This window comes from Python bivittatus, unplaced genomic scaffold (assembly GCF_059951505.1).
Source record: "Python bivittatus isolate LINGU-HERP-01145 unplaced genomic scaffold, Pbiv_v1 ctg000220_np1212, whole genome shotgun sequence".
Taxonomy (NCBI): domain Eukaryota; kingdom Metazoa; phylum Chordata; class Lepidosauria; order Squamata; family Pythonidae; genus Python; species Python bivittatus.
The window spans coordinates 11,217,241-11,241,220 of record NW_028277048.1 but is presented as its reverse complement, the minus strand read 5'-3'; the positions used below and the strand labels follow the sequence as shown (position 1 = coordinate 11,241,220).

At 46.6% G+C, this 23,980-nt stretch overlaps 1 protein-coding gene and 1 pseudogene across 1 annotated transcript in view; one reads left to right on the top strand and one right to left on the bottom strand.

Moving 5' to 3' along the window:
* Positions 1-23,980, bottom strand: part of LOC103053283 (lysozyme C, milk isozyme-like) — a 63,823-nt gene that overhangs the window by 26,602 nt on the left and 13,241 nt on the right. The window lies entirely within an intron of this gene.
* Positions 17,378-22,753, top strand: LOC148216267 (olfactory receptor 13H1-like; annotated as a pseudogene).

The window sequence follows — 23,980 nt, the reverse complement described above, 5'->3', positions numbered from 1 at the left end:
CTATGGTAGTAAGAATCAGCCTAGCAGCTTCATCCTACACTGCATGATCAGGTAATTAATCCTACAAGGCTCAAGGATCCCTATAGAGGTGATCAGCTGGATCTGGAACTCAGCCACTCTCTGCACTGTGAGGCAAAGCCAGTCTTTTGGAGATCTCTTGGGATATTGGCACTAGGTTTTCACAGGTAAGGCCTCCCAAAGCAGCAATTCCACGTCCTGTCTGGCCACAAATCATTGAAAGGGTGGAGACCACTATTGGATAAAGCCATCCTGCAGCTCGATCAATGATTTGTTGACCTCCACCTAGTCTATGCCTACCCCAGGAGAGAAGGTTTGCACGCTCCATGTGTGGAAGTTAAAATCTGATGGTTTCCTGCTGGTGGCTGCAACTGAGGAAGCTGCAGGAGCAGACTCGAGAGTGCCCAGTGACATCAATGTAAATAAAAAAAATAACTGACTTGGCACTACTGGGCATAGATGCATGGGGGAGGATGTAATAGACCTTGGCTGCCAAGGAATGCTTCTCCACCTAGACCTAGACCTAGACCTAGACCTAGACCTAGACCTGAAAGGAGCCTCACAGCAAGAGAGAGAGTGGTGCAACTGATCCTGCACAAAATCACCTTCCCTCTGTGACAAAAGGGAAACCCCTGTACAGAGTATATCACCAGAGACAGGCTGGTAGTCAGTGTCCACGGGCTGCTCTGACTCTAAGCTCCTACTAGTGTTGGTCGCACGCAATGATGGATGATCAACAGCAAGTGGGATGTCTTCTTGCTGGATAAAGTCAATATTAGAGTCCATATTATGGTGCACTTGCAGGAATGTTTCTACAGCTTGCCTAGGGTGCCTCTCGGGGGGCAACGGTTTTAAATCACCCCCTAAGGGTCCATTCCCAGAATAGTTATTTAGGTGCTGTATTACATTGACCGGTTGGTTAGACTTTTCTGTTTTACAACCCTGCCCCGAGCTGTTACGACTTCTTTTGGTTTTTTCGTTGTTGGAAATTTTATACTCTCGGGGCTAGGCCTTAACAGCTTTTCTACAGAGGTGCAGGTAGTGGGGAATAAGGAGCCTAGGGTCTCAGTTGCCTCTGTGGCCAATAAGAGCATTGTTTAACTATTTCCAGTTTCTTCAAAATCGATTGCTGTTCCTCAGAGGTGACGGTGGCAAACAATTGGATCATCTCTTCCTCATCTTTCATTAAATTATCCAGCACCTGAAGTTTTGAGGTCGATTCTTCCCTTTGTGTGTCATGTTCTGGCCTTGGTGGAGGAGTTTTTTTTTTCTCTCTCTCTCTCTGCAAATAAGGGCTTGCTATCATTAGTGACTCCAAGGCTTATGCTTGCCTCCCTCTCATACTTGGTTCTTCTCCCAGTGTTTAACAGAGGCTGAATACAGTTATTATGGAACACGCGTACCAGGAAGATATGATATTGCCAAAGCTGCTGCTTGAGCTTCAAGAGCATTGCTGGTAAAGTGGGTTGCACGAAAGTTAGAAGCATTCTTTTTACTCTATATCTACTAGGCAGCCAAGAAATTTCCATAAGCTCATTTGAATATACCCTGCAACAGATTAATTGAGCAAGCGACTTTAATATTGCTCCTCTGTTGTGCCACCTATCTCTGTTCAGAAGCGTGTCAGTAACCTGCAGCAAGATGTTATGCCTCTGCAGAACCAACCTGTTCTTTGCCTCATCTTCACCAGAGTTTCTCTGCTCCATCTGCAGCTGCCTAGACTGCATGTGAGGGATAATCTTTAAGTATTCATGTTGTTATCCAATTCCTTAACCGGTTTGGAGATAAGATTTTCCAGTAAACTTTTTAGTTCGTCTATTTTTTGTTAGCATCTAGGAGGTGGTCAAATATTGCAATTACTGTTTGTGCTGTTAGGAGGCAGTTCTTAGCAGCCAAATCAAAATCATCTTTAAAGTTTGTTCTAGTATGGACAATATCCTCCCCTCTGTCACTTTTGACTGCCTCATTTTTGGAATTAGAGCGCTCTTCCACATCCCAGTCTAATGAAGAGTAGAGGTTGTTATCAGAGGATACAGGAGTCAAAGGTGAAGGAAAATAGGACTTACATTTAGCATCCTTAGGCTGTAATAAATCACTTATCTTTAGCTGTCTGGTGGTCATCTCTGCTTTGCCTTGCTTGTGATGTTTTCTTAGATGAGTGTCTCGTGAGTACCATGTTTTGATTTTTCTTTTTCTCAAGGTCCTCTTCATTTCTAATTTATGTTTCCGCATCCTTGTTTATCATTAAAATTATGCTGATACCCCCGAGAAGTAGAATAAACTGTGAGAGAGCTGTTCACAGCAGCTGCTACTCTAACGCCATCTTGGACCGCCCTCTCCCCTGTACAGAGTAAGAAAAGGGGGAAAGAATTTGGGGCCACAAGAGCAAGTGTGGGTGAAGAGGGGGGGCACTGAGTAATTGAAAGCAGGCAAAGTATTCTGTCCGGGGGGGGGACATGCTTCACATCTCCAAATAGAAGAAGACTCCCCTATAAGAGTGGTTAACGATTGTCTTTTTGTTCAGTAGACTTCAGTAGGAACTCACGAGTATGGCAGTCACCTCAGGAGGAGTTTTCCAAGCTCTTGAGTTGGCATGAATCTATTTAAATCATGGATGCCTGCACTTACTGAAAATGCTTGCCTCTTCCTCTCACTGACCGCTGCATATACTGACATTTCAACTACCAGATTGACATCGCTGGACAGCAGTATAACCATTGGGTCTACACATCTATGCCACATCACTGGCAAGGAAGATTCCCTGTCTACACAAAGCCACTGGATGACTCTTGTGACTCTTGTGACTATTCTGACTTTGTGAGAGAGTGGGCATACAATCAGCACTCTCTAATTCTCATCTAAAACTCTAAATGTACTTTTTATTGTTGATATACCATGTGTCTACAGTACGCACAATGGGCAAGCAAAACCCCTCAAGTGAAACTCAGGGCACCCTGCAGAAGACTGGGCGTGCAGATTGTAAGAGAGAGCTTGCAGGGGTGGATTGCCCTGTATTCAACCGCCTAAGCCATCTTTCTCCATCCTGAAGGCATGGGATCTTTCTAATACCTTCCTTGAGCTGAACTCTGCAAGTTAAGGACCAATTCTAAGCCTCTCCCAAATTGAATTGAATTGCTTGTCAGAACTATGTCAAATATTTCTCATATGCAACTGGGGGGGGGGTTGGGGATTGGATTTCAGCACAAGAAACTGTTCAGGCTCTCCTGTCTACATTTTGGGCTCTCTTGCATTCACAGATATTGGGGCAATATCTGACCCATGCAACCCCAACTTCACATACCCCCTTATTTTTTCTCTTCTTCCCTGCCCTCAGCACACTTAATCAGAATGGTTTGCACAATATTTCAGTTCCTACAACAACTGGATCTAGAGGGCGAGGGTATATTTATAGCAGCTGGAAAGTAATTTTTCTAGGTAACAGAAAGCATTCTGTTACAAAACTAAAGGAAGGAATGAAGGGGGGGGTTGTCTTTGCAGCCTCGCTAGAAAGAGACCATTAGCTGAAAGCGGGAGGGACACGTACGCAGGATACCTTGAGGGTATTCAGGGAAGGATCTACAGTTAAACTGGTTCAACCTGCCTTGTGTACCTTGAGGGTCTCCAGGAAAAGGCCTACAGCTAAACCGGTTCAAACTGCTATTCAAACTGCTATTCAAACTGCTGTTCAAACTGCTTTATCCCTGTAAACTATAAAAACTCAGCTTGCATTTCCGGTGGTGTGGCAAAACCCTGGCATAGTTGCTGCCTATGCGTTGGGCTATTGACCACCCAGCTTCCTTTACTCGGCTGAATAAAAAGCTGTTTCTTTTTCAGAGCCTCCTCCTGAATTCTTGGCATTGGATTTCTCTGGGATTCAGGGTTGCAGACCTTACACCCCCTTATTCTAACTACAGCAGCCTCAGGCATGCCAAATCACTTAAGATTTCTCACCCATTAGCTTGGAGGTGTGAGAAGGCAGGGAGAAGTGAGGGCCTCAAACGAACCATGTTTGCTAAGGGAGAGCGCTGTGCACCATGGGGCAGCCTTGGGGGGACGGCAGGAGGGAGGATGGGCAGAAGGCACACTCGCACCAGAGTGAAGAGGGACGGCAGGAGGGCGGCTGTCGGGTCAAGTGGGGATTGGAATGTGTATTGCGCTGATTGGATTCGGAAAGTGGAATGTCTGCGGTTTTGCGGTTAATTAGCGGCGCTCCGGGGCGGTAAAAAAGGTGAGATTGTGAGCCAAGCCCTCGTAGGAGGGGGAGGACAGATAGGGGGTATAAAAACCTGTCAGACCTTGCTTCGGGGTTCCTCCATTGCTGCGGGAGGGACCCACCTTTGCAAACGTGCCCAATAAAAACTTCTGTCTACTGGATAACCGAACCCGTGTCTGTCGTTTTCTGACAAAATTGGCGAGCCAGCCAGGAGTCCTCGACGTGGACCGGACTGTGGGGAACCGGTGAGTAATCGGCCGTAACACCCCGTTGAGGTGTCTCCCGTTTTCCCCGAAGTCGGGTCCAGGACGGGACTCCAATCGCCAGTCAGACAGAAGTAAAGAGGAAGTCGGCCGACGAGGGGACCTCCGGGAGGTCTGGTGAGTACAGCCTACCCATAATCTCGGGGAGATTAGCGTGGTTACGAGGCGTTGGACGCCGCAAGGGGACAGAAGAGTCCGGGACCTTCTGTAAGGTGGGAAACGTAGTCAGGAAGGATGGGTAAGGCGCAGAGTAAGAGTGTAAGGCCAGGGGCCAGTGGGAAAAACGCAGTAGGGGGAATCCCCATGGATTCTCCATTAGGACAATTGTTGCAACAATGGGAGACACCCTGGTTGTGTCCATTCACCAGGGGTCTGGAAAAACCAACCATGATAACTTTGTGCACTAAAGAATGGCCAAAATATCCACTAGTGGACCCCGAATTCCCCTACCATTGGGATACTCTTGGAATCCCCAGTAATTACTGGGTGACCCAACTAAAAAACTACATTGTGGAGCATAAAATGTTAACACAGGAACCCTATGTGGAAGTCTGGTTCCATGTTCATTGGGAGGGGCCTCGACCCAAGTTAGCCAAAATTTTTGTCCAAAAAGAACAGGAGGATGAGGAGGAGGACCTCTGGCTGACTAGACCTCAATGGGGGCCGCCACCTCCTCCTCCTCCTCCTCTTCCTACCGCTCCCCCTCCGGCGTCCCCACCCTATCCCGGGCTGCGGAAAGAGCTGGACCAGCTGAACCAAGACATTCAGAACTTGCCCTTTAGTCTAAGGTCGGCCAGTGCCTTCCCCGTCCGGGAAGTCCCGAACGGAACGAACGCACAGGGGGTGACCGTCACCAGTTACGTAACAGTTCCCATCAAACCCAGTGAGTTGAGGGAATTAAAAAGACCCTCCCTCGTATGCAAGAGAATGCCCATACCGCCGCCGAACAATTGGAACTTTTTCTCGGCCCGGTGGAATACTCCTGGGGGAACTGAATTACATTTTAGCCCACCTCTATACGCCAGAAGAGAGGGGCCAGATTCGGCGAGCTGCGCTCGGGGCTTGGGAGCGAAGGAATGCAAATGTCCCAAATGCCCCGGCCGCAGATACTAAATTCCCTCTGGCAGACCCAAATTGGGATCCCAATAATGCCGCACACCGGCAGAACATGAGAGACATGAAAGAGATGATTTTGGAGGGCATCCGAACAGCAGTGCCCCAGGGGAAGAATTTGACCAAGGCTTTTGAGGTAACCCAGGGGAAGGATGAATCGCCCGGAGATTTTTGTGAGAGGATCCGAGTTGGCCTGACCAAATTCTCGGGCGTGACTCCGGACACCCCAGCCTTTGAGACCTTGTTAAAAATGCAGTTCGTCACCAAAGCATGGCCAGACATTCAGAAGAAGATACAAAAACGGGAGGGTTGGACTGAACAGGGGATAGGGGAACTCCTAAGGATTGCTCAACAGACCTATGTGGGGAGGGAGGAGGCGAAGACCAGGCAGAAAACTCAAATGATGATGGCAGCCGTTCAGGCGGCGGCCAAGAATGAGACGAAGGGGGAGGGACTGAGGGAGGCGCGACCTTCTCCCCATCTGGTCCGGGGACCTTGGCCCCGGAGAGGTGGCGTCGACCCCAGAAGGGAGAGGTGGACTGGGGATAGGCAAGGTTGTTTCCGCTGCGGGCGAGTAGGACACTTTGCTCGGGACTGCCAGGTGGATCGCCCCACGGGTGAGAGGAGTTTCCCCCTGTACAACTAGGGGGTCATGGTTCCCCAACCGGGACCCACGGGGAACCCTTGGTAAACATCACGGTGGGTCCCACCGGCGAGGAACGGCAGTTCCTCGTGGATACCGGAGCCTCTCGAACATCGTTGTGCCAACCGATCCCAGGGATTGCGAAATCCCGGGGCGCGTCGGTATCGGTGATGGGGGTGGGAGGTTCTCCGGTCAAGGCAGACGTACTGGAGGGAGTGAGACTGGAGTGGAATGGGAAGGAGGTAACTGCAGATGTGTTACTGATCCCACAGGCAGGGGTGAACTTGCTGGGAAGGGATCTAATGGGTAGTCTAGGAGTGGAGTTGTGGAATGTGGAACAGGCAGAAAGGATGTGTTTGTTGCGGGAGGCGGACGTGGAGGTTGTGAACCCTGAGGTATGGGCAGGAGAAGGGGGGGCGGGTCGGTTCCGCATTGCCCCAATTAGCATCCCCTTGAAACCGGGCGTGACTGGTTTGCGGCAAGCCCAATACCCGCTGTCCCGGGATGGGAGGCGTGGGCTGAAGCCCATCATAGATGGGCTGAGGCGGCAAGGGCTGTTGGAACCGGCTATGTCCCCCTTCAACTCCCCTATCTTAGCTGTGAAGAAGAAGGACAATAGTTACAGGCTGGTGCAGGATCTGAGGAGGGTCAACGATTTGGTCTTGGCCCGGACCCCGGTAGTGCCTGACCCCTACACTTTGATGGGGAAGATCCCTCCCGGGGATCGGTGGTTCACGGTGATAGACTTGAAGGATGCTTTTTGGTCATGCCCTCTGGCAGAAGAAAGTAGGGATCTGTTCGCTTTTGAGTGGGAAGATCCGGAGACTGGGAGGAAGCAACAACTGAGATGGACGGTGCTGCCCCAGGGGTACACCGAGAGCCCCTCTTGTTTGGACAGGCATTGGAAGAGAAACTCCAGGGGTTCCGGGCCCCTGGGGGTTCTCGGGTGCTGCAGTATGTGGATGATTTGTTGGTGTCTGGAGAGAAGGAAGTAAAGGTGAGAGAAGACTCAGTGGCTTTATTGAACTGGTTGGCTGAAGAAGGATTGAAGGTGTCAAAAGGGAAGGTCCAATTTGTGGAAAGGGAGGTCAAGTATTTAGGACATGTACTCCGGAAGGGCGAGAAGTTGATTGATCCTTCTCGGATACAGGGGATAATGCAGTTGAAGCCCCCTCATACTAAAACGGAGGTGCGGCGGTTTCTGGGTCTAGTAGGATATTGCAGGCTATGGATAGATGAGTACATGAGCAAGGCTCAGTTTCTGTATGAGAAGTTGAAAGGATCATCTGACAGGGTAGAATGGACAGACAGGGACACAGAGAAGTGGGGGGAATTACGAAGGAGCCTGGTGACGGCCCCGGCTCTGGCTCTACCGAACTTGGCCCTCCCCTTTCACCTATACGTTACAGCCCATGGGGGAACTGCCATTGGAGTACTGACTCAGAGACGGGCTGGGAAATATCAACCAGTGGCCTTCCTGAGCAAAGCCCTAGAACCAGTGGTGAGGGGATGGCCGACTTGTGTGCAGGCAGTGGCTGCCGCTGCTGTGCTAGTGACAGAAGGGAAAAAACTCACTTTTGGGAGCCCCGTGATTGTCCATTCACCCCATCAGATCTTAAGTGTGCTTAGTCAGCAGGCGGCTGCTTGGATGACAGAAGGGAGGATGTTGAAATATGAGACAGTTCTCCGGATAAGTCCTGATGTGGTGGTAGGAACAGACAGGAATTTGAACCCAGCGGAGTTTCTTGCGGGGGAGCGGAAAGAATGGGAGCCGGCGGAGCACGAGTGCTCCACCCTGTTGCAGCTGCAAACAAAGACCCGGGAGGACCTGCAGGAGGTCCCGCTGGAAGAGGGTGAGGTCTGGTTCGTGGATGGGTCTAGCCGAGTAGAGCAGGGACAAAGGAAGTCAGGGTACGCGATAGTGACTGCGGAGGGAGAGACAATAGAGAAGGGGGCACTACCAGCGGACTGGTCGGCTCAGCTGTGTGAAGTGCACGCTTTGAAACGGGCACTAGAGTTGGGAAAGGGAGTGTCCCTCACCGTCTACACAGACTCGCGATACGCCTGGGGAGTAGTGCACACTTTCGGGAAAATTTGGCTGGAACGGGGTTTACTCACAACTGCTGGGAAGGAGGTGAAAGCTCGGCAACTGATAGAGGGGATGATGGAAGCTCTTCAAGAACCCAACAGGATTGCAGTGGTGCATATAATGGGACATCAGAAGGGGGACTCGATGGAGGCAAGAGGGAACCGACTTGCTGATCGAGTAGCAAAGGAGGCAGCGGAGGGTGTCCCCATTGCCATCATGATTGCAATCCCCCAGATAGAAGAACCTCCGGCTTGGACGCCGGGGAAGTTGGACGAGGTGCTGCTGGAAAGGGAAGGTTGCAGGGAGGAAGCAGGTCGTTGGGTTACAATTGAGGGGACCCCAGTAGTGAGCCGTGCTGACATGAGGGGGATGTTGGAGAAACTGCACGAAGGGTCTCACTGGGGGGTGCAGGCTTTGATAGACACTGTAAAGCCGTGGTACTGGAGCCTGGGGATGTGGACAGAGGCGCAGGCTGTGTGCTGGAAATGCCTGATTTGTCAGAAAACCAATCGCAAAGCCATGAGGAGAAGGGAGAGGGGAGGAAGGCCCTTGGCAATATGGCCCTTTCAGCGAGTCCAGGTGGACTTTACGGAACTCCCTCCTGTGGCTGGGTTGAAGTACCTGTTGGTACTCAAAGATCACCTCACTGGCTGGGTGGAAGCGGTGCCCAGCCGGAGGGCGACTGCACAGGTAGTAGCAAAAGTTCTCCTGGAACAGATCGTCCCCCGGTATGGGATAGTAGAGAGTCTGGATTCTGACAGGGGGACCCACTTCACCCACAAGGTGCTGCAGGAGGTCATGCAAAGCCTGGGGGTTCGATGGGAACTCCACACCCCTTGGCATCCTGAATCCAGTGGGAAAGTGGAAAGAGCTAACGGGGTATTGAAGCAACATCTCACCAAACTGGGATTGGAAACAGGGCTACCTTGGACAAAGACACTTCCGGTTGCCCTGCTTCGAATGCGGACAGCCCCTCGCAAGGATGTGGGGGTCTCCCCATTCGAGCTGATGATGGGAAGACCTTTCCTGGCTCCAATGGGAGAGCCTATCCCCGAGCTAAAGGATGCCTTCCTGAGAAAGTATCTCCTGGTACTGTCACAATCTCTCTTATCTTTAAGAAAACAGGGACTCCTCGCTCAGCGGCCCCCTTGCTGGAAGACCAACACCCCCACAAGCCAGGGGATTGGGTCCTGATAAAGACGTGGAAGGATGAGAAACTGAAGCCGTCTTGGGAGGGACCATACCAAGTTCTCCTGACAACTGAATCGGCGGTTCGAACCCGACAGGGGGTTGGACCCACTACCATCGGGTTAAGCGAGCTCCCGACCCCCGACCGTGGACTGCCCAACCAGGAGACGGACTCAAAGTAAAACTTAAAAGGAACTGAACTAAGGCAGGGGAGGAGATGAACAACATGAAGGCTTGCATCCAGGTTATTCTATTATGTCACTGCTTAGATGCTCTACAGCACAGCTCTAACAACAATTTTTTTGTAGAATTGGCACAGACAGCTTTGAACAGCACAACTTTTTGTGTGGGGCAACTCTTGACTGTGAAGGGTGTCACCTCCACCTGTTTCTTTGGAATGCCCATCAGCTTGGAAGCATTGAAGAATGTTACTCAGATAGCGAATATTGATATCACTGGGGATGATCCCCCGTGGGGGGGGATGTTCTATCATTTTGGGTCTTCTCCCACTCCAAGACCCTGGACTAATCAAAGGCAAATAGCTCTAAATCTCTTGGGGATAACCAATGCAACTCAATGTGTATATTTCAACAATACCCAGAACCGTACCCACCCACTGCCCTCAAAAGGTCCTGCTTTCACTTGTGGAGGGATCTATAATATCCCTTACGCCTCAACCCCTCTATACCTACCTAAAGGTTTCTTTTTGTTATGTGGACATGAAGCTTACACCTATGTTCCAGCCTATAGTTCAGGGGGCCCTTGTGCCATAGGGCGCCTGACCTCTCTATATGCCCTGCCTCCAATACAAGCGCACCCATCAAAAGAAAAAAGAAAAAGGGAGCTGCCATCTGATTGTGAGAGTGATGTGACACTCTTGTCTGAAACAGAAGCCATGGCTCTGGCCCTCTCCTTAGTAGGGGTTCCTGCACTAAGTGGAAGGGCTTACCTGGACCTAAGGAAGGTGGCCTGCCTCCTGGCTAAAAGTGTCAACCTTACATCCTCTCTCATTGCAGCCCTCACTGAAGAAGTCACTGAGATCAGGAGGGCGGTCATTCAAAATCGGATAGCTATAGACTACAGTGGTACCTCGGGATACGAACTTAATCCGTTCCGTGACTCTGGGCGTATCCCGAGTTGGTCGTAACCCGAAGGAAATTTCCCCATAGGGTTCAATGTAAATCCGGTTAATCCGTTCCGCCCTCTGAATTTGGTCGCACCCCGAGGCAAATTTCCCCATAGGGTTCAATGTAAATCCGGTTAATCCGTTCCGCCCTCCGCCCGAATTTGGTCGCAACCCGAGGCAATTTCCCATAAGGTTCAATGTAATTACCGTTAATCCGTTCTGGCGTCCACGGACCACACGGAAAGCGGCCGGGCGCGGCGTGGTGCGGCGCGAAAATGGCCGGGTGCAGCGCGGCGCGGCGTGAAAACGGCCCGGCGCGGCGCGAAAACGGCCCGGCGCAGCGCGGCGCGGCGCGAAAACGGCCCGGCGCGGCGCGAAAACGGCCGCGGACCACGCAGCAGGGCCGGAAAAACAGCCGCGGACCACGTGGCACGGGCGAAAAAATGGCCGCGGACCACGTGGCACGGGCAGAAAATGGCCGCGGACCACGTGGCACGGGCGGAAAATGGCTCGTACCCCGAGGCGGAGTTCGCAAACCGAGGTAAAATTTTGGGGCCAGAGCTGGTCGTAACCCGAAAAATTCGCAAGCAGAGGCGTTCGTATCCCGAGGTATCACTGTATCTCCTATTAAGGGCAGGACAAGGCTGTGAATCTTTTCAAGGTCTTTGTTGCTTTAACCTAACCAACAATAAGAATTATATTGAAGCAAAACTAGCCAAGTTGAAGACCTTAGCCTCTCGCATATCCGAGGATCCAGAGGGATGGAATTGGTCGTGGCTCACTAGTTGGTTACCTAACTTTGCTTGGTTAAAACAACTTTTTGTACTAGCCATTGGTTTCATTGCCTTACTGGTCCTAGTATGTTGCTTAATGCAATGTCTCCCTGCTTGTGGGAATTACCTGTCCCAGTGTGTGAAGCCCCGGGTCCGGGACGAGGGAGCAATCCTGTTAGCCAGGTTTGAGGCCCAACAGAGGCGTGAAAAGAAAAAGGGGGGATTGTGAGAAGGCAGGGAGAAGTGAGGGCCTCAAACGAACCATGTTTGCTAAGGGAGAGCGCTGTGCACCATGGGGCAGCCTTGGGGGGACGGCAGGAGGGAGGATGGGCAGAAGGCACACTCGCACCAGAGTGAAGAGGGACGGCAGGAGGGAGGAAAGACTGCAGGCAAGAGGCACGTTCGCACCAGAGTGAAGAGAAATGGCAGGGGGCGGCTGTCGGGTCAAGTGGGAATTGGAATGTGTATTGCGCTGATTGGATTCGGAAAGTGGAATGTCTGCGGTTTTGCGGTTAATTAGCGGCGCTCCGGGGCGGTAAAAAAGGTGAGATTGTGAGCCAAGCCCTCGTAGGAGGGGGAGGACAGATAGGGGGTATAAAAACCTGTCAGACCTTGCTTCGGGGTTCCTCCATTGCTGCGGGAGGGACCCACCTTTGCAAACGTGCCCAATAAAAACTTCTGTCTACTGGATAACCGAACCCGTGTCTGTCGTTTTCTGACAGAGGGAAATCCGGAACTAATACTGCCTGGAAACAGAAGCAGGAGGGGTGGGGGTGGGGGGCTTCTTAAGTGGTAAAGGGAGTAAACAGAGACATTCAGGGGGAATGAGTACAATGAGTACCCAATAAAATGAACTTTGCAGTGTCGGGAGCCAAGTTTCACCTCTTTTGTACTTGCACTCTGATGGTGCAGAAAAGCATATAGGAGGCGGGGCCTGCATCATGACATCACAATGTTCATTCTGACAAAACTGCTGAATTCTGTAACTGGATTCTGTAACTTATTCATGGGATGGGTCACTGCAGAAAACTCTACATAGAGCTCCCCTTGAGGACTACTCAGAAGCCCCAGCTAGTCCAAAAGGGGGCAGAAGAAGCAGGGATGGGCATATGCCAGCTACGCTACACGTGGCATTAGTTGCTGCTTGGCTCCTGGGGGAATTCCAGGTGCAGGTTTTATTCTACAAAAGCCCTACATGGTCAGAGGCCTAGACACTTGCAGGACTACCTCATGTCCAGTTTTGTCTGTCTCTCTCGTCAGATCTAAGAGGATTGGCACGTTTCGGCTGCCATCTACTCAACAGTAGCATCTTGTGGCACCCAGGAAGCGGGCGTCATTCCCCCGAGATCCATACAGTCCCGGCCCTGCTGTCTTGTACAAGAGCCTTGGTAAGCTGGCTGTTTCCTCAGTCACTGGGCCAGGATGTCATCCCACTCCACTTCTGAATTTGAATCATTGTTATGAATGTTTGTGTGTCTCGCACCCCTTCCATGGAAACATCTATGTGGTTTTAAATTGCTACTGTTTTGTTTTCACCTTTGTAAGTTGTGTTCATAGGAACAGAATTTATAAATAAATAAACAAATCCCACATCAAATATTGAGACTTCAACTCAGTTTCCTCCTCCTCCTCCTACCCCCTTCTTTTTTTTTTTTTATAAAAGACTTTGTTCTAGATATTTTTTACACTGTTGAAATATGGGCAGGGAATCCCATAGACATTCCTCCCTGGGAGACCTAAAGTTTATTTGAGTCTGAAAATACCTTTACTGGCCTCAGCGTAGGAAGCATTTTGTAGAAAAGAAACAGCAGGCAAAGAGAAATGGTTAATTTATCAAGCTCTAGTAATACAGATGATGGAGAACTTAAGATGAAGTCAAGAGAACAATTGACTGCAGAGGGGTTTAGTGTTCAATGGTTTCATATGCACAATTAAGAGAAAGATTTTATGTAGATAAAAAGTTAGTGGAAATGGAACAACGTAAGACAGGATTGGAACATGCACTATGTACAAATGATGAACATGTGATTGCAAAAAAATATATTAACCTTTGTTGAGATTTGAAATGGAAGAGGAACAAGTTAAGGATTGCATGATAAAATGGTCTAAAAATTTGGTTATAATATACAGATGGATCAATGGGAGAGGATGTGGTTAAGTGGAGTGAAATTCACATTGTGTTTTAATTTAAAAGAGAATTTTTATACAATGGTGTATCGTTGGTATATGACACCAGAGAAATTATCTAAAATGTATAAAGGTATTTCTAGTCAATGTTGGACATGTGACAAACATGAAGGGATGCATGGTGTACTTGCGAAAAAGGGGAAAAAATGGATACAAATACATATGATACAAAGCATTTTAAAGATTAATATTAAGAAGAAATCAGCACTCTTTTTATGGGGACTTAAGGATAGCCAATTAGAAAAGACTCATGGAAGACTGATTTTATATATGGTAACTGCAGCAAGATGATTATACGTACGATGATGGAGAAATACTAAAACACCCCCAATGGAGGAATGGATGGTCAAAATGGCAGAACTGGCAAAACAGTCCTGTTTGGTCAGGGACAAAACAATAAGTACTTTTATAAAAGACTGGAAACCTTTTATGGACTTTTTGCTGAAAATGGAAAAAAGAACATTATGATTTCTGGATTTGACAATTGAAAAAGGATTGAAAAAGGGGCTGAAAGTGTTTTTGTAAGAGGGAGGAAGTGCAATGAGTTTGTTTAGAACTGTTGAAAAGAAGGTATGAAGTCGCTTATTTTTTCTGCTTCTTGTTTCCTTAATTATCTCTCTTTCTTTCACTGTTATGCTTTCTGCACTTTTTTCTTTCTTTTTCTCTCTTTCTTTTCTTTATATATTTTTATATTTGTCCTTTACTGAAGTAAGAACTCTTAATAGATTACATTTAAAAAAAAAAGAAAGGCCCTTCATCTACTCCATTTTTCTTTTCAGAAATGTGGATAAGAATTTGAGTTTTTCGGTACCAAATTTCCACTTCTACGTGGTACCCACAAATGCCGAGTGGGACAGAGAACAGAGACATGACACAGGCGCGTGTCATAGAAGCCATGAGCCAAAGAGTTCATCTCCCTGATTGTTGGAAGCCCTGCACAAGCAAGGTGGGAGAACAACCTTGGATCCAAACTCTGGGATTTATTCCCATTTGCTTGATGGCCTGGCTGAATGTACACAATCTGAATCAACATAAACACTGAACACACTTTTCCTAAATAACTGCACTTACTGCCCAGAGTGTCTTCTTAGTACAGTTAGTAAAATCCATGCCAGATGTATTTGCTGGAAACTTTGGCTAGATCCTTCTAGCCAATGAACAGGTAGTATTGAGACCCTGCTGTGTGCTAGGCCAGCACCTGTTACCCTCCCCCCGATTGAAAAATATACTCAGCCGTCTAAGATCCCTTTATTCACTTTCACCATAGACTTTAAGCAGACCTGTGATTCAATGTCCAGGGAACCCTTGAGCAGTGCTGGCTCCCCCAGGCCACATTGAGTGACGGCGCCACTTCTTGCCGATACAAAGAGTTGCGTCTTTCGAATAGCCTTTGTTTTTGGAAAGAGGAGCGGCGTTGGCGCCCCCTAAGCTTGGGCATCCGAGTCCAGTGCCTACTTGGCCTTAGCCTACAGCTGGCCCTTCCCTTTAGCACAAACTTAAATCTTCAGCAATTGACTGATGGCTTCTCACCCTCTTATATGCACTTCATACCAACCCTAGACTGAGGGTAAGATGCAATATAGCAGGGCATTTCTCAGATGTAGTGCAATCTGAAGCAACAGTACGTCCTGACATTATTCACTTATTCTGCCAGCGCAATAGTGGGGTGTTTAATAAAAAGAATGTAATCCCTTTGAAATTGGCAAACAGTATGATATGATAGACCATGAGACTGTAGGACTAAGAAGGACCATGAGAGCACTCTCCTACTTCTGTAAGGATCACTTATTGCAAATTAATCATAAGAAAGCTAAGATCGTGCACCTAGGATGGTAGTAAAAAAAAAAAAACAATTCCTGCAGCCTGGATGGGCAACTGATCGATCAGGCACACAAAGGGAAGCGAAATGGCCATCCTGCCTGGATTTCACTGAAGGCCCAGAGAAACTCAACAGCGATTCTTGATTCTTTTTCTCCAGAAGGGCACAATATATTCCACTTGCCTTGTGATTATCTGAGGCCAAATTGTTGGCCCAACTCTGTTAAATGCTGCCATTGACTATACTAACCAGGAAGAGTGCAAACTAATTTCTTAAAAAAAAAAAAAACAGTTCGACAGTGAAGCACAGGAAGGCCTGGCACGATATGGTTCATGGGGTCACAAAGAGTCAGACAGGACTTAATGACTGAACAACAACAACAACAAAAAACCCTCCCACCGTAAACTAGCACACATTACATCTAAAAATTAGAAGCTGAAAGAACTCAATCACTCCACTCTCCCACCCCCTGCACACATATTGTCAGAATCCCTGCAGTCAATTAGCCGACTTCCTAGCTAGCTTGCTTCATTTCTGCCACTAAAGAAAGAAAAGCGGGGGAGGAGCCATGCTGGGAAGATGAGCGGTTAGAGCCGTTAGAGGCAGATGGGCTGTTATCGGATTCTCAGGAATGCTCAAGGCCGTACCAACGGGCGACTATGAGAGGACTGTGAGAGCAAGGGGTGAAGAGACAAGGGGGGTGCACTGAGAAATGGGTAAAAGAAGCTTTTTGGTCTACGCGGGCTGTTCTGAGCAATGCTTTGGACCTGTACACTACTTCTCAGTAAATGAGCTTTTCTTTGAATCCATATCAGTTTCAAGGAGATCTTCTTTCGCTGGGAATCAAAAGTGACAGATCGTTACACACATGCTCAGAGTGGCCCTACGTTAAACGTTGTACTTGAAAGGATACTCTGCATCTACTTCAAACAAAACTTACACTGATACCTTTTGGAGCTATCTGTTTCAAGGTGCTTCAGTTTGTAAGATAACTGACATTTAGAAAACTTCCTTGCCTCAACTGTAAAGATGATGAAGCAGAAAAAGGCAAGTTCCTTCATCGCCATCTGTCTCTGGAGAGTGACACACCCAAAGCTCGGGAATTTCATAACCCACAGCTCAAGGTAGTCTGCCTTTCATCCATTCTTTTTTCAAAAGCTGTCAATTTGGTATCAAGTGACTTAGTTTAGAATCAAGTGATTCTGCCAGTTTATTACCCAATTCCTGAAACATTTTCTGAAGCAAATCCAGTGTAATTCCTTTCTTTGCAGGTTGCTCTAATGGTCTTCTCCTCACCTCTGTTCTTGCCACTTTTCTGGTTGTCATTATAATACTAATCCAAAAAGGAAAGTGCAAACTTTCCCCCATCTATTGTGTATGTGTGTGTGTGTGTGTGTGTGTGTGTGTGTTGGTTTGTCTTTCTGTGACTTTAATACTTTTGTCTCTATGACACTCCATACTTCCAATCAACATCACAGTCCACATCTCCATAGCTACATCTCCATAGCTATAATCACCATCAGTCTGGGTCATATTACCTTTACCTTTTCTTTTGCAAAATCCGCCAATTTTCTGCACTCTTCAGTAGTAAACAGAAAACATCCCATGAAGGTCTGGTTCATTTTTCTAATTTAATTCCAATTTATTCAAAAGCACTTTCACCAAAAAATAATCTTTCAAAATAACTGTCTCCATTATCCATTTTAAACTTTCTTAGATCAGCTCCTTGTTAAGCTTTTTGCCAAGACTATTTAAGTCCCTAAAACCCTTTTCTTTCTTTATTCCTTTGTAATCCCCCCCCACTCAAAAGATTTATAACTCACCAAGTGGAATCTTATCCTGCCCCTTAGAATATTTCTCTCTAACTATAAATTAATTACATCCAAAAGTGATTAAGAAATGAGGTGGCTGAACTTTGTGTCCATATTACAGGCTCTGAGCTTAGATGGAAACCCCTGAATTCCCAGCCACTCACTTCATGAGCTTACTGCAAAACCCTCAGTTCCTGCAGTCTACTCATGAGGAGCGGCTGTCCAGGGTGCAAATGAGGGAAGCTCATAATTTCTCCTTTGTACAGAAAGACTTGTGCCACCCAAACTCTGCTGATCTGGCCACCAATCTCCACTGCATTGCTGTCACTGCTCCTTTGGGGACGTCTAGTTCACCACAATCCTCACCAGAAGCTCACTTTAAGCGCTCTGTTCTGGAGCTGATGTTTCCTCTCTTATCCCACCTCCAGACTCTGCATACAGGCAAAGTAGGGTACATTGATGGGCATCGGAGAGAGGGTCTGAAATGAAGGGTTCTATGTGAGGAATTTGGTACCTTCCATTGATCCTGCCATTTTCTTATGGGACCCTTTAGGGACCCTTCTACCTGAACCCTAAACTATTCTGCTGCCCTTGGATTATCTCTAGTTGTGAAGGACACCAGAACACGGGTTTCCACAGCCATTTTATGCTATCAAGGTTGTTAGTGTCTGAGAAGCTAAAACACTTAGCTGATTCTGCTGTAAAGCTGCCTTTCTGGAAAAAGATGGCACCCTTCAACTTAAATAATGAAATAATTTATTTTTTTGAGTTTCAACTGTTAATGGGTAGGAAATTCCCTTGAAATTTAATTAAAGACCTCTCCCTGGTATTTTATCTTGGCCTTCCTCCAGTGGTAATGCCATTTATCAACCACTGGGGAAAAGAAGAGAATGAAAAAACCTCTTTTACTGCAAGGAACCTGCAGTGCTATTTTTTGTGCCAGAGAAAAGAACAGGCCTAACATACTATCCTTCTCCTGCTTTTTTCCCTTCAAGTGATGGTTTTTCTTCTCAAGCTGTTACTCAGAGGTGACAAAACTCACAGTCAGAAACACGGACCTTAGCAAAAGTACATGATATGAAGATTACCAAATGAGTGGATGAGGTTTTTAGGATGCTAGAACTGAATTACATCAAATTTCCAGTTTCTTGGAGAGCAAATATGCCCTAGCACCATCTTTTCCCACTTTGCTTTTGCTGTTCACAATTACTTTGGAAAACGTATTCTTAAAAAAGATCTGTTGACAGTTCATCACTGGAAGAGCACTGGGTAAGCAAAACTTTAGAGATAAAAAGACTAATATGGAGGGTAACTTAAGTGGGTTGGCAGTTCTCTGTGACTATAAAAAATAATAGTTGACTGAGACCTTGATCCAGAGAGGCGATTTTGAAGCCATGTCTTTAGAAGCAGCTGTGCCTGGTGACAATCATATGCAGTTGCTGTGAGGTGATCTCAATCTGTGGTTGGCAAAACATCATACCTGCTCTGTGGGGGGGGGAGTGCGCGCACATCTACAGACACAGGAGGACTGTGTCATTTGAAATTATGGGAATTTGCTTCTTTTCTGCCACTAAATGAGAAAAAAGAACCTGGGAAAGAAATCAAGGAAATGACTTATCCATCTGAAGAAAGGAGACTACCTGAGGCTAATTCAAAAAGAAAAGAAGGGGACAGAAAAGGGAAGTCAAGATGTACATTTTAATTAAAGGGAAGGCAAAGAAATGGAATGAGAATGGAACTGCAGCTGTAATGAACTGTATTGTCTCCTGGGTCTTCCAATGCCTGTCTTTCTGACAAGGCTGGAATCCTTGCTAGAATCACTTCTCTCTTTATCTTCCATTCCAAGGATGGTTTTCTTTTCATGACATTTAGTCTTGAATAAACCTCCACTCTCAATCTCCATCTTTTCTGGGAAATGACAGCCCAGGGAGGAGCCCAAGAATTTGCCTTATAACCTCCCTCTTGGAAATCTAGTATTGCACAAACAAATGTTCTGGACAGTTCGAGAACAGACTGCTAATATTTGTGGCTTTTCCAATAAAAGCATTGCCCTATTTTCTATTCTGAATACTGTAGAAAGATAATTTCCTGCCATCTCTTCTACCCTTCCAAAGAATTAACTGATACCATGAAGTGAAATGATGATCATTGTGTAACTAACAATTTTCCTGAAGTAGTATTATAAGAAAATAAAAAAATCAATGCAGTGTTTGTAACATGACAATGCCCAGCAAATGAAGGCTAAGGCTGAGGCCTTAAGAGAGGGGCCTCATGTTCAGTAACAACACTGTGCCCTGCAACAAACCTATGATTTACCTTGCGTGCCACCCCTTTTCTTTCCTCTTTCAGACCCAAAGAGGAAAGGATGGGGTCCTGGAGACCAGCAACGGCCCCACTTTGCATTGAGAATTATCTGAGTGTTACGGCATTGCTTCTCATGAGTTGACTCAGGACGTTTTGGTTCTGTTTCAGTAACTGGCAGACGAGGGTTTCTCCTGACCTAGTGGGGGTGGGAATGGACCTACGGCCTCCAGCTTGCTGCTTTCATTATTTTTGGAAAGAGACTTCTCCAGCTTCAATCGGGGATTGAATTTGGAGATCTGGCTAACACAGAATGTAGCTTATTTAGTTTTGTTTTAGGATTTTATGCAATCACTGCAGTTTGCAAAGAAAATTATTCCTCAATGCAGTGTGTGAATCCACCCATGCAGGAATCTAGCCAATGTATTCAATAAGTCATGCATAAAACAAATTCTGTCTTAGCATGATGTGCAAAGCAGTCTTCATAGGGATGTGACAGTCCTTTTTCTGTGTAACTTTGGCAATATAAACATTTACGGTGAAAGCATTACATCTCTCCCTAGTATGTAGTCAGTATTCATACTATTCATTCTTGCCTGCAGGAGGGAATGGGAGAGAACATGATAGGAACTTCAAATGAGTCACTGATGACCGAGTTCATCTTAACTGGACTATCAGAATATCCCAGAGCTCAGATTATTCTGTTTTGCTTCCTCTCGGTGGTGTATCTCGGTTGCTTTCTTGGCAATGGACTGATCATCATTTTGAGCATTGTGGACCCACAGCTTCATACCCCCATGTATTTCTTCATTTGTGTCCTTTCCGCCATAGACTTTATTCTTACCAACAATGCACTTCCTGAGATCTTGGTCAACTGCTTCATCTACAGACCCACAATTCCTTACTCCAGATGTTTGGCCCAAATGTACCTTGCTCTATTTCTGGCTGTAGCAGAGTGCCTTGTCTTGGCTATCATGGCATATGATCGCTTGGCAGCTATATGCCAGCCTTTATACTACACACAGATCATGAGTTGGAGATTATGCATTTATCTGATACCCACATCAGCGGCCCTTGCCCTGATGATGACCCTGAACAATGTGCTCTTGCAACCCACTGACTTCTGTGGCTATCGCATCATCAACCATTTTGGATGTGAGCTGCAATCTTTACTCAAACTGGCTTGCTCCAACAGTTGGTGAGCTCTTCATGCATATTTCCAGCCTCTTTGTGCTAGTCCCCCCCTTTGGCTTCATAGCTGTGACATACGGTCGGATAGGCCTGGCTATACTGCGTATAAGCTCTACCTGTGGGCGCAGAAAAGCCTTCTCCACCTGTAGTTCTCAGCTTGCTGTGGCCAGTGTCTTTTATGGAACACTCATGATCATGTACTTGAGACCGGAAGGGAAATCCATTTCTGAAAAGGACAAGGTCATATCCTTAACATATGGGGCTCTGACCCCCACGCTCAATCCTCTGATCTACATTGTGGCTGGTGTGGGTCTTCCAGGCTGTGTGGCCGTGTTCTGGAAGTTTTGTTTCCTAACGTTTCGCCAGCACCTGTGACCAGCATCTTCAGAGTGCAGGAGCACAGACAGGAGCAGTTCTCTCTGTGCCCAGGGTGATGTGGCCCTTTTGTGGGTATTTATAGAGATCTGAGGGGGGGGAAGGGGGGACTGGAGGGGGGCTTGGGTTACTGAGTGGCTGCTTGTTTTGGTGTCAGAATCTGTGTGTATCTTCCTGGGGATTAGGCAGGGTTTTTTCTTCTATTGAATTGCTAACAAGGGGCTGCTGGGGGTGATTAGCAAGTTCATTGTGTGAACTGTTCACACGTCCTGGTGGTTGAGCTGAGTTCGTTGTCCTTTTGCAGGCTGTATTTTTCAGGATTGGTAGCCAGGTTTTGTTGATTCTTAGACTCTCCTCTTTTTTATTGAAACTGTGCTGGTGTTTGTGAATCTCAATGGCTTCCCGGTATAACCTGGTATAGTGGCTGTTGGTGTTGTCCAGTATCTCTGTGTTTTCAAAAACGATTTTGTGTGCAGTGTGCTTGAGAGCATGTTCAGCTACTGCAGATTTTTCTGGCTGCTGTAGTCTGCAGTGTCTTTCGTGTTCTTTTATCCTGGTATGGATGCTGCGTTTTGTGGTCCCGATGTATACTTGCCCGCAACTGCATGGTATGCGGTATACTCCTGCGGCGGTGAGGGGATCCCTTTTGTCTTTTGCTGATTTTAGCACTTCTTGTACTTTTCTGGTGGGTCTGAAGATTGTTTGGAAATTGTGTTTTTCTATCAGTTTTCCCATGCGGTCTGTGACCCCTTTGATGTAGGGCAGAAACACTTTGTTGGTGGGTGGCTGTTTTTCTTCTTCAGTCGCATGTTGTTTTCTTGGTTTGAAGAAAACATGGCTCTTTTTATTTCATTCTTGGAGTAGCCATTCGCTTGTAGGACCCAATTTAGGTAGTTAAGTTCAAAGTTTAAGAATTGGGTTTCGCAGATCCGATTGGCACGATCCATGAGGGTTTTGATAATGTCTCTTTTCTGACATGGGTGGTGGTTGGAGTTTTTGTGTAGGTACCGGTCTGTGTGGGTGGGTTTTCTGTAGACTTTGTGTCCTAATTTGAGGTCTGGTTTGCGTATGACCAATGTGTCTAGAAATGGAAGTTGGCCATCCACTTCTTTTTCCATGGTGAATTGTATATTGGGGTGGACGCTGTTTAGGTGGTTCAGGAACTTCTCTAGGTCTTCTTCATCCTGACTCCAAATTGCGAAGGTGTCATCCACAAATCGGAACCAGACTGTTGGGGTAACGGGTGTGGTTTCTAAAGCCCATTTTTCGAAATGTTCCATGTAGAAATTTGCTACGACTGGGCTCAGGGGGCTTCCCATGGTGACACCGTCCATCTGTTCGTAGTACTCATTGTCCCATAGGAAGTAACTGGTTGTTAGGCACTGTTGAAATAAAGCTGTGATGTCTTCTGGGAAGATCTGTTTGATGAGTGCCAGGGTGTCCCTCACTGGTACCTTGGTGAACAGGGAGACCCACGTTAGGAAACAAAACTTCCAGAACACGGCCACACAGCCCAGAAGACCCACACCAGCCATCGCATGCCGGCCGTGAAGGCCTTCAACAATACTCTGAACTACAGCCTGAGGAACACGGATCTCAAGGGGGCTTTTTGGAAGCTCTTTGAAAGAAAAATGTTAATGTAACATATAGATGTGCTCACCATATACCATGTACGTTCTTATTGCTGAAAATCACTGGTAAGACCCTCAAATGGAACTGCTTGCACATTACAGGGTAGCTTCAGCTCCTGCTGCATTTAACAGAACACATCAAGCCTACTGCCTGGGTTCACATAATATGCAAAGGACAAACCCAAGTTAACAAAACACAATAGCTCGGTTCACATAGTATACTATGCCAAAGAAATAACCCTAATATGGCTTGTAGTAATGTCCTGGTCAAAGTAACATTCTACAACAATGGTTGGGTTTTCCAAAACATGCTGAAGCATGAGGTACATTACCCTAATTCAGCTTAGTACAAGATGTTGTATGAACCAGCCACACTCTCATTGCTGAGAATACACTTCTTTGCCACACCCTACATTCACCCTGTGAGACTTATATCCAGATTTGCAAATGTGCCTGTTGGAATTTGGATACTTTAGAGAAGATAGAGAAGCAGATTTCCAACTGATTAACATTACAGATTAATTCATATTATTTATTTGGATGATAAAATTGATGGAGTTTGTAGAAATCGCGAAGCTGACCGGTTTGGTCAGGGAAAGAACAATAAAAAAGAACAACATTTTTGAAAGACTGGAAACCTTATATGTAGTTTTTGTTGAAAGAAGAAAAGAACGAATTGTGATTTATGAATTTGGAGACCAGAAAGAGTTAAAGGGGAAGGGGAAGGGAATTACAAGCAAGAAAAAAAAGAGGGAGGGGCAAGAATAAGATGGTAACTACTCAATAGAAAGAAGGGCAGAAGTCATAATTCTGTATTTTCCTCCTCCTCCTCCTCTTCCTCCTCCTCCTTTCCTTTCACTCTTTATATTTTTATTGTATTTAAAAATTTAAAAATTGTATAAATAAATAAATAAATAAATAAATAAATAAATAAATAAATTTCAATGGACCTTGCCAAAAATGGGATCTCCTGGTAATGGTGGCATGATCTCTAGAATTGTAGTCTTTTTAAACAGAATTGTCTTCTTTTTATCAGATTCTAATGTGATCCATAGAATTTGGTATGGCATTGACTCGCAAAAGGAAAGGAAGAGAAAATGGGAATCTTGATTCATGTTGAACTTTAATTCTTTGTCCTGTGCCTACAACATTGCTACCTGTGGGTGCAGGATAAAGAGTGGCAACTTTACTATAGTTCAGGAAGGTGAGAAACAGCAAGTAAGCCTGGAGAGTAAAGGG